General features: G+C 51.8%; 1 pseudogene; it reads left to right on the top strand.

Annotated features, from left to right (window-relative positions):
• Positions 1 to 9706: 9706 nt before the first annotated feature.
• Positions 9707 to 14148, top strand: LOC142431751 (carboxylesterase 3-like; annotated as a pseudogene).
• The last annotated feature ends 347 nt before the right edge of the window (positions 14149 to 14495 follow it).

Genomic DNA, 14495 nt, shown 5'->3' with positions numbered 1-14495 from the left:
CCCCAGATGGTGGTCAGTGTAGCAAGTGCAGTGAGAATGCTGTTCAGTCTAACCGAGTTCTAGAGGGGACTTTGGATAAAGGCTGGTCCACCCACTTATCTGGAGAAAAAGCCCACTGTGAGGAGGCGGGGTTGGGCATAGAGCCGTAGCCACGTGTAGTTTGCCAGTGCCCTGGCACATGGAAGAGCCTGTCCTCTGCAAGCCTGGACTTGAACCCCAGCTCTCCTGCCAGCATTCTGTGTTCTTGGCCACGGACAAGATGCAAATACCACTGACCTGAGCCAGAGTCAATAATGGCCCTGGATTAAGGCTGTGAATGGGTCCAGAGGCCAGCCAGGGGGGTGCTGTGCTCCCATGCAAGGAGCAGCACTGAAGAGGTGTCCTCACACAACTGCTCACTTTTGGACCAGAAAGCTGTGGTTCCGGGCCCTGAACTGCAGGAGGCCCAGCATGCGACTTCAGGGCGACTGTGTTGTCCCACTTCCTTGGAGAAGCCTGAAGTGAAGTGGGACATGCAGGTCGTTGCCGTCTAGTGGCCCTGTGTCATCCTGTGGCTTGGGAGGTGTCAGACTCTAACAATCAAAGAAGGTCAGTAGGCACATTTGTATGCCAACAATATAGAAAGATTATAGTAAAGTCACAGATGGTTGACAAGAAAGGAGAGAGAGTAAAATAAAGGAGTCTGACACATTTTATGGTAGCATGCTGAATTGAGCTACTCTTGATGGTCCACGTGGAAGTGGGAGAAAAGAGAGCATCTTTATTACCCTGAGATATTTATAGGAATTCATTAGACATGCATATTCAGCAGTTACATGCCTCAGAAGGTGAGCGGTATCTACATTAAGGTCCCTGAGCTCACAGTGAGGACACCTCGGACCTGCATTAAGGGAAAGTTTTTGCTGGAAAGGGTGACAAGGCGGAAGAGAGAGCGACAGGATGTCTGTGTATGTGGAGAGATCAAATCAACCAGGTGCTCACTTTAAGGCAGCAGAGCTGTTAGGGGGGAATCTGTGGGAACCGTATGTAAGCAGGATAATGTACTTGGCTTTATCTATAACTTATCACAGTCAGGGTTTACCCACCATAGAATACTAGTTTTTGACATTCCCTGTGCTCTAAGTTAGGGAATAACGTCCTCCTCTGATTTCCCTCAGTGTCAGTTTCCCACAGGCAGGGGAGCAGGGAGATCCATATGGACAACCTTTAAGCCCCTGCAGATCTCAGAAGAACTGATGTAAGAGCCAGAGCCCCTGTGTTCAGCTGTTGAGTTGGAAGAGCCAACTGAGCCACCAGGTGCAACGGGGTGAGGGTCAGGCCAGGTGGAGATGCCAGACCCTCACCCACAGCCTCAGTTGAATCCAGAGCTTCTCCTCAGCATCCAGTTTTCATCGTGCGTTCTTGAAAATCCCCCAGTGGGGTTCCTTCTCCCTCTTGAATGTTGGCTCCCAGGCCTGGGGGCAGGGCAGGGCCCTGGTGTGGTTGAGCATCGCCACCAGACCTGTGTCCTTCCCTTGGCTGGCCTTGTTCTCACCGAGTACTTTTGTGTTTGCAGCGCGCTCTCCTGTCAGAGACAGATGTATGGAAATCAGCACCATGGCAGCCAGCTTCACTCTGGTGCACCATCTCATGGCTGGCGATGGGAACTTCCATGAGGAATAGCAATGGTTTTTTTGGTGCCTCACAGGCCTCCAATGACACCCAGTGTAGGTGCCACATGTCCCAACCATTCCATAGACATCTCCACCAGGCCTTACCTTGAGGGCTTTCAACCCCCTCCTCAGGGCACCCAGATTTCTTCTATGGAGACATTTACCCATTTCACCATCGCTGGTACTTCCTTTGTTTCCATCTTCTTGCTCTTGTGAATCATGGTGTGGTGAACCTGGGCGTGTATGTATCTCCTCCAGCCGTGGCTCATACTTCTCTGGGATAAAGTGCTAGTAGAATGGCTGCATCATTGAGCATTCTTATTGCCAGGTTTGTTTGTTTTGTTTTTTCAGGAAGTGCTATACCACTTTGCACAGTGGTCGTAGCTGTTTGCAGTCCCAGGAGTGGTGTGTGAGTGTTCCCATCAGTCGGTGTCTGCCTTTTCCTCACACAGGCCGACAGGTAATGCTCCTGCGACATCTGTGCTTCATTCCACATGTTCCTGGTGATCGTGGACAATGCCAGGCTCCCTCCTCAAAGGTGAACCATGTCAAGCTAACCGAGGTCATGAGAACCTTTGCACCAGGTATCCTAGCTGATACCCAGGCATCAGGGAGAAGTCCTGCATTGGGCAGTTAACACAGAGAGATATGCAACAAGCTGGGAGAAGCCAGAAGATCTCTTTGTGCCTCCAGCCCAGGTAGTAATCCATCAGGTTATGAACAGGTAGGGCAGAAGTAGCATCTGCCAAGTCAGGGATTGCAACAGGTGGAATAGAGCAAGGTGAGTTCAATGGATCACATGGACATGAAGCCAACAATGGGCCTGGCTGATGGAGTGGCAATCAAGGGCAAGTCTGGAGAGAGTCTGAAGGAGACAGAGTTGACAAAACCAATGGGGATGATTTTGACCTCGCCGAGAACAAGAGCAGCAAAACGGAGCAAAGATGGGAAGACAACGTGGAGATCAGGGAGGTTGCTTTTATGATTGTGAGATCATTTGCAGCTGAATGGAGAGAACCAGTGAACCTTGAGTGCAGAAGAGACAGCTCTGAGAAGGGAGGTGGGAGCAAGTTCAGATGCTTGTGGGCACACAGTTCCAGGAGGGGGCAGAGTGGGTTCAGTGTTGGGCTCCTAAGAAGACAGTCAGTGGCTCTGATCCCTCAGCTGCTCTGCAGGAAACAGATGATGTTGTTCTGCTTCTGGAAAGGTGTCCATCTAGGAAGCTCTGAGGAGCGGTTCTGATCTGTCGGATAGGGTTGCTAAAAGTGGGGATGGACTTGACGGCATGGGGGTGGGTTTGTGGTTACAGTGGAGACAGCCAAGTAAGAATTGATCAGAAGGTAGTGGTTTTGCTTTTGGGTATGGTAGGCTGTGCAATATATGCAGAAGCTGCAGGTGGGATCCTGCAAAGCCAGCGCACAGCTTGAGATTTGTGGGGAGTCAAAGGGGGCACATCTATGGAGGGTGTAGGACGTTCAGGGAGTCAACCATGTAAGCTGTCACAGCATTTGTCACGAGGATGTTGAAGATCTACATTTCTGTTCTTCAATTTCTGCAATCATAAAAAATATACAGGCTTGATGGTCACAGAAAAGGCTGCAAGTGCAGAGAGATGATAGCCCTCAGTCACCACCTGGCAGCCCATGCTTCAGTGAACAAACCAAAATAAGCTCTCAGACCCTCTCTTAACCTCTCTTGCAGAGACATTGAAGGAACAATCTGTGCTTAGGGGCCTCATATCAGGGAACTCAGACTAGTCTAATTCTTTGCACCTGTGCCACTTCCCATAGTAACCATTCCCATGGATATCCCCCAGGCTTCTGACTGTACATATTAGAAACTTTGAGCGGATCCTTAAGGGTTCAGCACACTTCTCTTTTTTTTTTTTAACAATTTATTGGGGCTCATACAATTCTTATCACAGTTCATACATATACATACATCAATTGTATAAAGCACATCTGTACAGTCTTTGCCCTAATCATTTTTTTCTCCTCTTTTCTTTTTTTTACATTTTATTAGGGACTCATACAACTCTTATCACAATCCACACATATACATACATCAATTGTATAAAGCACATCCATACATTCCCTGCCCCAATCATTCTCAAGGCATTTGCTCTCCACTTAAGCCTCTTGCATCAGGTCCACTTTTTTTCCCTCCCTCCCCTTTCCCCCCTCCCTCATGTGCCCTTGGTAATTTATACATCGTTATTTTGTCATATCTTGCCCTATCCGGAGTCTCCCTTCCCCCCTTCTCTGCTGTCCCTCTTCCAGGGAAGAGGTCACATGTGGATCCTTGTAATCAGTTCCCCCTTTCCAACCCACTCACCCTCCACTCTCCCAGCATCGTCCCTCACACCCTTGGTCCTGAAGGTATCATCCACCCTGGATTCCCTGTACCTCCAGCCCTCATATGTACCAGTGTACAGCCTCTGTCCTATCCAGCCCTGCAAGGTAGAATTTGGATCATGGTAGTTGGGGGGAGGAAGCATCCAGGATCTGGGGAAAGCTGTGTTCTTCATCGGTACTACCTCGCACCCTAATTAACCCATCTCCTCTCCTAAACCCCTCTATGAGGGGATCTCCATTGGCCGACACTTGGGCCTTGGGTCTCCACTCTGCACTTCCCCCTCCATTTAATATGGTATATATACACATATATACATATACACATACATACACACACGTATATCTTTTTTTTTTTTGCATGATGCCTTATACCTGGTACCTTGGCACCTCGTGATCGCACTGGCCGGCAGCACACTTCTTTCTGAGTCATCATCTGAATCTCACCTTTAGGAACTTTCTGAGACTTAATTCTAGTTACAGGTGTAGAGGAACTGACAGGTGGAGTGGGCACTTCTTGGGGGCTCCCAGCAATATCTTCTAAGACATCTCCCCCAAGCAATGCACCAATTTCAGCGGGACCTAGCTTTTTAGCTTGAATAGCTTGGTTAATCTGCTCAAGTGTGCGTTGTATCCTTGATAGGAGATTAATCCCCTCAGGTGGGAGAGGTGGATCTGCTGCCTGAGGTGGATCAGTAACCTCTAGGCCTAGGGACTCAATATCCTCCTCTTCTGGATCTTCACCCTGTGTGTTCCCATATCATCTCATCTTTCAGGGTTCCATTTCCTTCCCATTAATGGCATTACATTCACATGAGACACTGTTCCAGACGGACAATCCTGCTGACGCCTGTGTCAGTCACTTGGACAATGAGACTCTGGATTTGTTTTGGGCAATATCGGCTCTATTACTAGAGGAGAGAAGCATCTCCGGTGCAGCACATATAGAAGATTTTGGTCTGTTATTCGGGACTTGAGACGTGTTCTGAGGTTCTGAGATTATTCCTGTCCTTGATCACATTTTCTATTGTAAGGAGGACAAGCCTACCAGCTTCCCGATACTCCTCATCCTGACAACATTGCTGGAAAATATCAAACACAAAATCACCAAGAGCCTCTCCTCTCACCAACACTTCATCACTTGGTGGTGATATTGAGGATATGAAATTTACCGCTTCACCCCATGGATTAACACCAACCTCTCTAGTAATAGCGGTGGACTGATCCATGAGTTTAGCAGTAGAGGCAGCATTCTCAGTACTCTTAGGCCTAACCAGACTGGACAACCAATTCAGGAAATCCATATTTACATTCTTGTTTCCCTAGAAACACTCCTGGTACCAAATGTTAGGCAGGCTTCTCTAGAGAAATAAAACTAGGATATTTAGGATTATATGTGATTATATGTTTATTTAGTGAGAGGAATATAACAGCTAATTTGTCCACATGGCAGTACTGAGCTCACATTTGTGGAACAGTTAATGTCCAACTAAGTGCAAATCACTTTTGTGGAAAAGTTAATGTACTGAAAGTCATTCAAGTCATGTGGGCTGCCAGGTCCAAGGTCAATAACAGCAGTCTTTCCTCAGGCAAGACGCCCAGAGTCTCCCTGCATGGAGCAGAAAGCAGGCTGAATCAGATTCGGTCAGTACGTTGGGATCATAGGGAAGCAGCCACGATAGGACTGGGAAGTCAAGCAACACATGGCATCATGATTGACCAACCTCATGTTCAAGGTATGTCCATCCCAGAAGCATTGCAAACCAGGTGTCACAGGAGACTTAAGCCCTAGCAATAGGATCCATGGGTTGCCTTGGCCCACAGGTAGTGCAGGACACAGCTCGAGGCACAGAACTAGCCAAAGCAGCAGCATGATGGGCCAATCACCAGGGAGCTAGAGAGCGGGGACAGGCCTAGCAGAGCCATTTATCTCCTTGCCCTTCATTCAAACTGCAGCCTGATTCATCTCTGCCCACAGGTTCCTATTGGACCAATTGACACAATAAAACTAACTCTCACACTGTCCCATTTTAAATCCCTCTTCCTCCCTGTGCTTCCCATTTCCATTCCTCCTTCTTTCTAACCCTTCAAACTGGGTTCTTGGGTGAATGCTGCCCTTTGGATCTAAATGGTTCATTACTTTAAGCTGTCAGACCTCCGTGATGCTAAGCTACGCCGTGTAGCCCTGCCTATTGCTGGGTTGAAAATGGAGCCCTTGGAGGTGAGCTCCGTCCTGAACTCAAGGGTGACTGAGGGCCATCAGCTCTCTGCTCTTGCAGCCTTCTCTGTGATCATCAAACCTGTATATTTTTATAATTGCAGAATCTGAAGAACAGAACAGAAATGTAGATCTTCAACATCCTCGTGACAAATGCTGTGACAGCTTCCATGGCTGACTCCCTGAACGTCCTACACGCCCCATAGATGGGCCCCTTTGACTCCCCACAAATCTCAAGCTGTGCTCTGGCTTTGCAGGATCCCGCCTGCAGCCTCTGCATATATTGCACAGCCTCCCATACCCAAAAGCAAAACCACTACCTTCTGATCAATTCTTACTTGGCTGTCTCCACGGTAACCACAAACCCACCCCCATGCCGTCAAGTTCATTCCCACTTCTAGCAAGCCTATCCGACAGATCAGAACCGCTCCTCAGAGCTTCCTAGATAGACACCTTTCCGGGAGCAGAACAACTTCATCTGTTTCCTGCAGAGCAGCTGAGGGGTCGGAGCCACTGACTGTCTCCTTAGGAGCTCAACACTGAACCCACTCTGGTCCCTCCTTAAATGTTGTGCCCACAGGCACCTGGTCCTGCTTCACCCTCCCTGTCAGAGTTTTTACTTCTGCTCTCAGGGTTCACTACATTGCTCCCTTCAGCTGCAAACCGATCTCACAGCAATACACCAACCCCCCAGGGCTACATGTGACCCTCCCTTCTTTGCTCCGTTTTGTTGTCTTGTTCACACCTTAGTCAAAACCATCCCCATTGGCTGTGTCAACTCTGTCTCCTTCCAGCCTCTGCCAGGACTTGTCATTGATTGCCACTCCATCAGCCAGACCCATTGTTGGCTTCATGTCCATGTGACCCATTCAATTCACCTTACTCTATTCCACCTGTTACAATCCCTGACTTGGCAGATGCTACCTCAGCCCTGGGCTGGAAGCACAAAGAGATCTCGCAGATTCTCTCAGCCAGAGTCTAGTTAGAAAACTCCCTGTGTTGACTGAATAATAAAGAGCTACTCCCTGATCCCTGGGTTTCCCTTAGGATGACTGGGCAAAGGTTCTCATGGACTCTGTTACCTTGACATGGTTCACCTTTGAGGAGGGAGCCTGGCATTGGCCACGATCACCAGGAACGTGTGGAATGAAGCACAGGTGTCGCAGGAGCATTACCTGTCGGCCTGTGTGAGGAAAAGGCAGACACCGACTGATGGGAACACTCGCACACCACTCCTGGGACTGCGAGCTGCTACAACCACTGTGTGAACACTATGGCACGTCCTGAAACAACAAGCAAACAAATAAACCTGGCAATAGGAATGCCCAGTGATGCAGCAGTTCTACTAGCACTGTATCCCAGATAAGTATGAGCCACAGCTGGAGGAGATACATACACACCCAGGTTCATCACAGCATGATTCACAAGAGCAAGAAGATGGAAATGGAGGAAGTGCCCAGCAGCAGTGAAATGGGTAAATGTCTCCGTAGATCCTGTACCTTGGCCTCCCTTACTGCACCGAGTCCCTACACAGACGGGCCCCGGCGCACAGTCAGGAAGGCAGGCCGATGGTGTGCACGGGGTGACTGTGGGGCAGTTGAGAACTTGGCCTCTGGAACAGAGAGAAGCTCTTCCTAATAGTGTCTAAACCCAAGGGGACAGGGCGGAAGGCTCTGGGAGCAGAGGCAATCTTGGTGCCCTGAGCAGGGGGTTGAAGGCCCTCAAGACAAGGCCTGGTAGAGAGGTCTACCGAAGGCTTGGCACGTGGAGCACCTACTCTGGCTGTCATTGGAGGCCTGTGAGGCACCAAAAAGCCATTGCTATTCCTCATGGAAATTTCCATCGCCAGCCGTGAGATGGTGCAGCAGAGTGAAGCTGGTTGCCTTTGTGCTGATTTCCATAGATCTGTCTCTGACAGGAGAGGATGCTACAAAACAATCACAATGGTCCCCAGTGCGAATGGGAAGGGCAGTCGAGGGAAGGACATAGGTCTGGTGGCAATGCACCAACACCCTCAGGGCCCTGCCCTGCCCCCAGACATGGGGGCCAACGTTCAAGAGGGAAAAGGAGCCCCATTGGGGGATTTGCAAGAATGCATAAAGAAAACTGGGCTCTGAGGAGATGCTCTGGATTCAACTGAGGCCGGGGGCCAGGGTCTGGCACCTCCACCTGGCCTGACCCTCAACACATTCCACCAGGTGGCTCAGTTGGCACTTCCAACTCAACATCTGAACACAGGGGCTCTGGCTCTTGAGTCAGGTCTTCTGAGATCTGCAAGGGGCTCAAGCTTGTCCATATGGATCTTTCTGCTCCCCTCCCTGTGGGAAACTAACACTGAGGGAAATAGGATGAGGACTTTATTCCCTAACTTGTAACAGTGGGAATCTGGAAAGCTATGATTCCATGGTAGGAAGCCCCCACTTGGTAAGGTAAAGATAAAGTCCAGGTACGCTATCCTCCTTTACATATGGTTCCCACGGATTCTCTGCTAACAGCTCTGCTGCCTTAAAGTGATCACCTGGTTGATTTGATCTCTCCACAGAAGCAGACATCCTGTTGCTCTCTCTTCCGCCTCGTCACCCTTCCCAGCTAATACCTTCCCTAAATGCAGGTCCAAGGTGTCCTCACTGTGAGCTCAGGGACCAACTGTAGATTCCATGCACCTAAGACCAATGTCACTACTGAATGTGCATGTTTATGGCTACCTCTAAATATCTCAGGGTAACAAAGATGCTCTCTCTTCTCCCACTGCCACGTAGACCATCAAGAGGAGCTGTATTCAGCATGCTACCATAAAATATGTCAGACTCCTTTATTTTACTCTCTCTCCTTTCTTTCCTATCATCTCCTACTTTACTATAATCTTTATAGAGTAATGGCGTACAAATGTGCCTACTGACCTTTTTAGATTGTTAGAGTCTGACTCCTGCCAAGTCATAGGATGGCACAGGACCACTAGATGGCAGGGTCCTGCATGTCCCACTTCACGTCAGGCTCCTTCAAATAAGTGGGACAACACAGTCGCCCTGAAGCCGCATGCTGGGCCTCCTGCAGTTCAGGGCCCGAACCAGAGCTTCCTGGTCCAAAAGTGAGCAGTTGTGTGAGGACACCTCTTCAGTGCTGCTCCCTGCATGGGAGCACAGGCACCCCCCTGGTCGGTCTGTGGACCCATTCAGCCGTAGCCCAGGGCCATTGTTGACTCTGGCTCAGGTAGGTGGTATTTGCATCTTGTGCGTGGCCAGGAACACAGAAATCTAACAGGAGAGCTGCCATTCAAGTCCAGGCTTGCAGAGGACAGGCTCTTCCATGTGCCATCCACACCTGGCTAGGGCTCTCTGCCCAACCCCGCCTCCTCACAGTGGGCTTGTTGTTCAGACGGGTGGGTGGACCAGCCTTTATCTACAGTCCCCTCTGGAGCTCAGGCAGACTGAACGGCATTCTCACTGCACTTGCTGCTCTGATCAACATCGTGGGAGAGCCGGAGCATGGAGATGACAGTCAGAGTTGGGGTGACAGCCCAGGTCTGGATTACCTGTCTGCTGATGGTAATCCCCACCATGCACACAGGTAGGCAGACCTGTCAGGCATGAGCTTCTGGCAGGCAGGGGCCCTGGGAGGAGGGGATATGAGTGTGGTGGGCAGCACAGCAGGGAGGGCAGCCAGCTCAGAAAAGGGCTCATCAACTGAAGGGTGCATCCTCTGCTGGAGGGTGGGGGTCTTTGCCTTGCCCACCTCATGTATCCTCACAGCAGCCTGGCCAGGATTGGTCCCAGCTAGCCCAAGAGAAACTTGATGCTCAGAGAGGGCAGTGGCTGAGCCAAGATCACACAGAAAGACTCTGGGCCAGGAGAGCCAGCTTCCCCCCTTAGGTTTGGTCTGGAGTGCCATCCACTGAGGCCAAGGCAGGAAGGAAGGAGTCCAGGGGACCAGGGCCTGTCTTACAAGGCAGCAGGAAGGGGAGGACACAGGACTGGACGCCGCAGGTCTTAGGAGAGCTGCGTGGATGGAGACTACCTGTTGTCCACCTCTTGACAAAGCTGCATACTCACTCAGGCCCACTGCTCCGTCCTCAGATCCCAGAAACCCTCAGCCTGAAGTGCTCACAGCCCACGGTCTAGTGCGAGGCTGGCAGGTGGCCGTGAAGGGCACTACCCACCTCGTGGATGTCTTCCTGGACATCCCGTTTGCCCAGGCTCCAGTGGGACCAGGCCGGTTCTCAGCCCCACGCCCAGAGCAGCCCTGGGACGGCATGCGGGACGCCAGCAGGGATCCCCCTATGTGAGTACCTGGACAAGGGGGGCAGGCAGGCCAGCTAGAGAGAGTCCAGCTGCTGGGCTCACTGGCTGCCCGCGGGCTCCTCTGGTCCCAGGTGTCTACAGGATGTGGAGCAAATGAACAGCTCCTTGGGAATGCTGAACGGAAAGCACCGGATGTTCCTCATTTCCGAGGACTGCCTGCTGCTCAACATCTACCGCCCAGCTGGAGCAGCTGCAGGGCCCAAGAGGCCGGTGAGCAGACCCAGGGCCCGTCCACCAGCCTGCTCAGCCCAAGCGGCACAGGCTGCTGCCACCCCCTGCCCACAACCTGCACCAAACACCCATGTTGTATGACCGTCTCGGCAGGTGATGGTTTGGATCCATGGGGGTGGATTCATGTTTGGAGCTGCCCCTTCCTATGACGGGTCAGCCCTGGCCGCCTTCGGGGACATGGTGGTGGTCACAATCCAGTACCGCCTTGGGATCCCTGGCTTCCTCAGGTGAGAAGCCCACCTGGAAGATTGTGTGACTGAGGGAGTAGAGGGAGGCCCAGAGCCGGAATGAGGGTTCCCAGGCAGTGAGCACGGCCCCCACCCCCATGCCCGTGTTATCTGGGGAGAGAAGGGTGCTGTCTGAGGCCTCACCCTGGGAAGGAAGCCAGCCAATGGCAGAGTTGATCATGAACATGGCTCATGGGGCACAGGCTGTTCTTCTGGGGTGGCTCAGGGTGGCTAGGGCACAGAGAGCAGTAGGCTCCTGCCGCGCCTTCAGATCCTGGGCTGGCTGACAGCCCAGCTGAGCCAATCATCACACACGCGGGCACCGGCACGAGCAGCATGGCTCAGAGCCCGTCCAGACAGAGGGGATAAGAGGGGCCCCGGTCTGCTGGGTGCTGGTCTAGACCAAGCTGCAGAGAAAGTCTGCCAGGAGAGGAGACTGCACTGACCACTGCCCTACACCCTCACGCCAGCACTGGGGACAGCCACACCCCAGGCAACTGGGGCCTCCTCAATGTGGTGGCTACACTGCGCTAGGTACAGGGGAACATCTCCCCTTTCGGGGGTGACCCCAACTGTGTCACCATTTTTGGACAGTCCGCAGGTGCCATGGCTGTTTCTGCATTGGTGAGTGTGCACTCAGCATGGGGTGGGCACTGGGGGCCCCTATCCCCTTGGTCACTGTGTTTTCCCTGCCGTCCCAGATCCTGTCCCCGCTGGCTCAGGGGCTGTTCCACAGAGCCATTGCTCAGAGCGGAGTCATCACCCTGCCAGGGGTCCTGAATCCCAACCAGCTGTCCCTGGCTCAGGTCAGAGTCCTCTTCACTCCCCTGAGACCAACCCCCCTGTGGGTACCTGACCCCTCGCCCCGGGGTTCAGGACGCACGCCCTATGGACAGAGCCAGACCACCAGCATGAAGACAGCATAGGGACCATGGGAGCGCAGGGGGAACAGCGATTGCAGTCACAGAGGGCAGGCAGGCGGAGGCAGGTGGATGGCCGAGGGAAGAGGACCTTGTTGGCTGTCCCCAGGCCTTCGCAGACTCCGTGGCCTGCAGCTCCAGCTCCAGCGCTGAGATGTTGCAGTGCCTCCGGCTGAAGCCAGCTGAAGACATGGTCCTTACCGCCGAGTCCCAGAAGGTACACCTGCGTCCTATGGGACAGGGGTGCGACAAGGCTCAGAGGGGTCAAGTCTTGTTCCTACGGGAGCAGAGGAGTAGTTAGTTTCTCGGGTGAGGCCTGGGTCAGCCCCTAAGGGGGGAAGGAGGTGAAATACCAGCTAGAGCAGGGGCCAGCAGAGGGCCATGACTGCCTCATGGGAGTCCGGAGTCCGATCAAAGGCTCATTGCACACCCCTCTGTGCCTTTGATCCTCCCCCAGGTACCCTACATCCCCTCACTTTCCCCCCAAGTTCACCAGCTCAGGCATGGGGCCAGGTGGTTCCTGGCTCCCACTGGGTGTGACTTGATGGCCCTGCCTTGTTTTCACCTGCAGAAAATGAACTTTATTCCCATCACTGTGGATGGTGCCTTCTTTCCCAAGAGCCCCAAGGAGCTCCTGGCAGATAAGCAGTTCCAGCCGGTGCCCTTCCTCCTGGGTGTCAACAATCATGAGATGAGCTGTTTCATCCCTAAGGTGAGTGTCCTCAGGGTCCTGTGTCCTTCAAGGCCCACATAGGCCAGTGTTTTGTCACCCCCACACCACAGTCTAATGAACTAGGAACTGTTGTCCCCACTTGAGAAGTAAGAAAGCCCAGCGCCTGGGATGCTTAAGGGGCTTGGAGAAGGCCATCCAGCTAGAGCTTCCTAGACACCAAACAAGTGCTCCCTTTTTGGAGACCAGCTTTTGTGAAGGGGACTTTCAGGGCCGTGCAGCTCTCAGGGAGTGCCGTCTGGCTGTCTGGTTCATACATCAGGCTCTGAGGAGCTAGCTCATGGCACTCTGCCTCAGAGGAGGCTGCCCCCCTGGCAGGATTCCTCCATCAAGGTACTGGGGATGCAGGACTGTGCTCCTGCCAGGTGCACAGGGCTCCCAGCATCCCTTTCTGCTGCGTCTGCGTGGTGAGGGCAGCCTGTGTCACCCTCAAGGACTGCCATCCCTTCCACAAAGCAGGGTCCCGTCTCCAGTGTCCTTCTTCACGGGGCTCAACTTCGGGGCCAAAAGTGCAGCGGGCATCTCCACTTTCACGGCTTTGGTCCACTGTGTCCTGTTCCTTTGAGTCGTCCCCAGACTGCACCTGGGTGCTTGTTATGAGTCTCTCCTCCAGTGGGGTCACTCAGGATCCAAGCAGTTTCTAGGTCATCTCTGTCTGATTATGTGTGTGTGTGTGTGCGTGTGTGCGTGTGTGCGTGAGTGTGTGTGTGTGTGTGTGTGGTGTTGCTCTAAATGAAGTAGCTTATCCTTCACTTTAGTAGGAATATCTTGCCATGCCCCAGACCACTGGACTCCTAGAAATTTTACTGAGGTGGAGGGCGCCTGAATCTTCACTGGGTTTGGTTCCCACCATTTTCGGCATAGTTGTACAAATGAATCTAGACTCTGTGATATATCTTCCTAAGTAGGTCCAATCAGCATAATGCCATCAATATAATGGAAATATTGTGGCATTTTGTGGAAGAGACAGGTAATCAAACACCCTTCGGTCTAAATTATGGCACATGGCAGGAGAGTTGATGTACTCTTAGAGAAGAGTGATGACAGTGTATTGTTACCCTTGACAGATAAAGCAAACTGTTCCTGGTGATTCCTTAGAGACTGGTGTTGAGAAGAAGGCATTGGCCAGATCAATACCTGCATACCAAGTACCAGCAGAGGTGTTAATTTGCTCAAGCAATGAAACCACATCTGCAATGTCAGCTGCAATTGGAGTCACTACCTGGTGAAGTGCAGGATGATCCACCATCATTCTCCTAGAGCCATCCATTTTCTTTATAAACCAAATTAGTAAGTAAAATGGGCGTGTGGTAGGAATCATGAACCCTGCATCCTTCAGGTCTTTGATGCTGGCCCCATGATGGATTGAATCTCTGCAATCCTTCCAGGAAGGCGGTATTGCTTTGGGTTTACTATTTGCCCAGGCAATGGCAGTTCTAATGGTGTCCACTTGGCCTTTCCTACCATAATAGCCGTTTCCCCCCCTCACTTCAGGGATCCAATATGCCAATTACTAAGTAGGTCTACTCCAATGATGCATTCTGGAACTGGGAAAATAGTGAAGGATGACGTCAGGATCATGCGGTACACAGGAACACACATCACTGGACACATGGTGAGGTGGACCTGACCTAAAACTCCATGAATAACTTGGCCTCCATAAGCTTTCTCTCACTTTGTCTGGTGTACCTTCAAAACATTTTGGGTCTCCTGGAACTAGTGTAGTTCGGAGCCAGAGTCAGTCCAGTAACCCCTGAAAATTTGGATTATTTCTCTCCCTGAATGCACAGTCACTCTGTAAGTGGCCTCAGGTCCCTTTGGGGAAGGCTAGAAGAAAAACGAATAGTGTGACTCTTCGGTGAAGTCAC

This window comes from Tenrec ecaudatus, chromosome 18 (assembly GCF_050624435.1).
Source record: "Tenrec ecaudatus isolate mTenEca1 chromosome 18, mTenEca1.hap1, whole genome shotgun sequence".
Lineage (NCBI taxonomy): Eukaryota > Metazoa > Chordata > Mammalia > Afrosoricida > Tenrecidae > Tenrec > Tenrec ecaudatus.
This window is presented reverse-complemented; position numbering and strand designations above follow the sequence as displayed.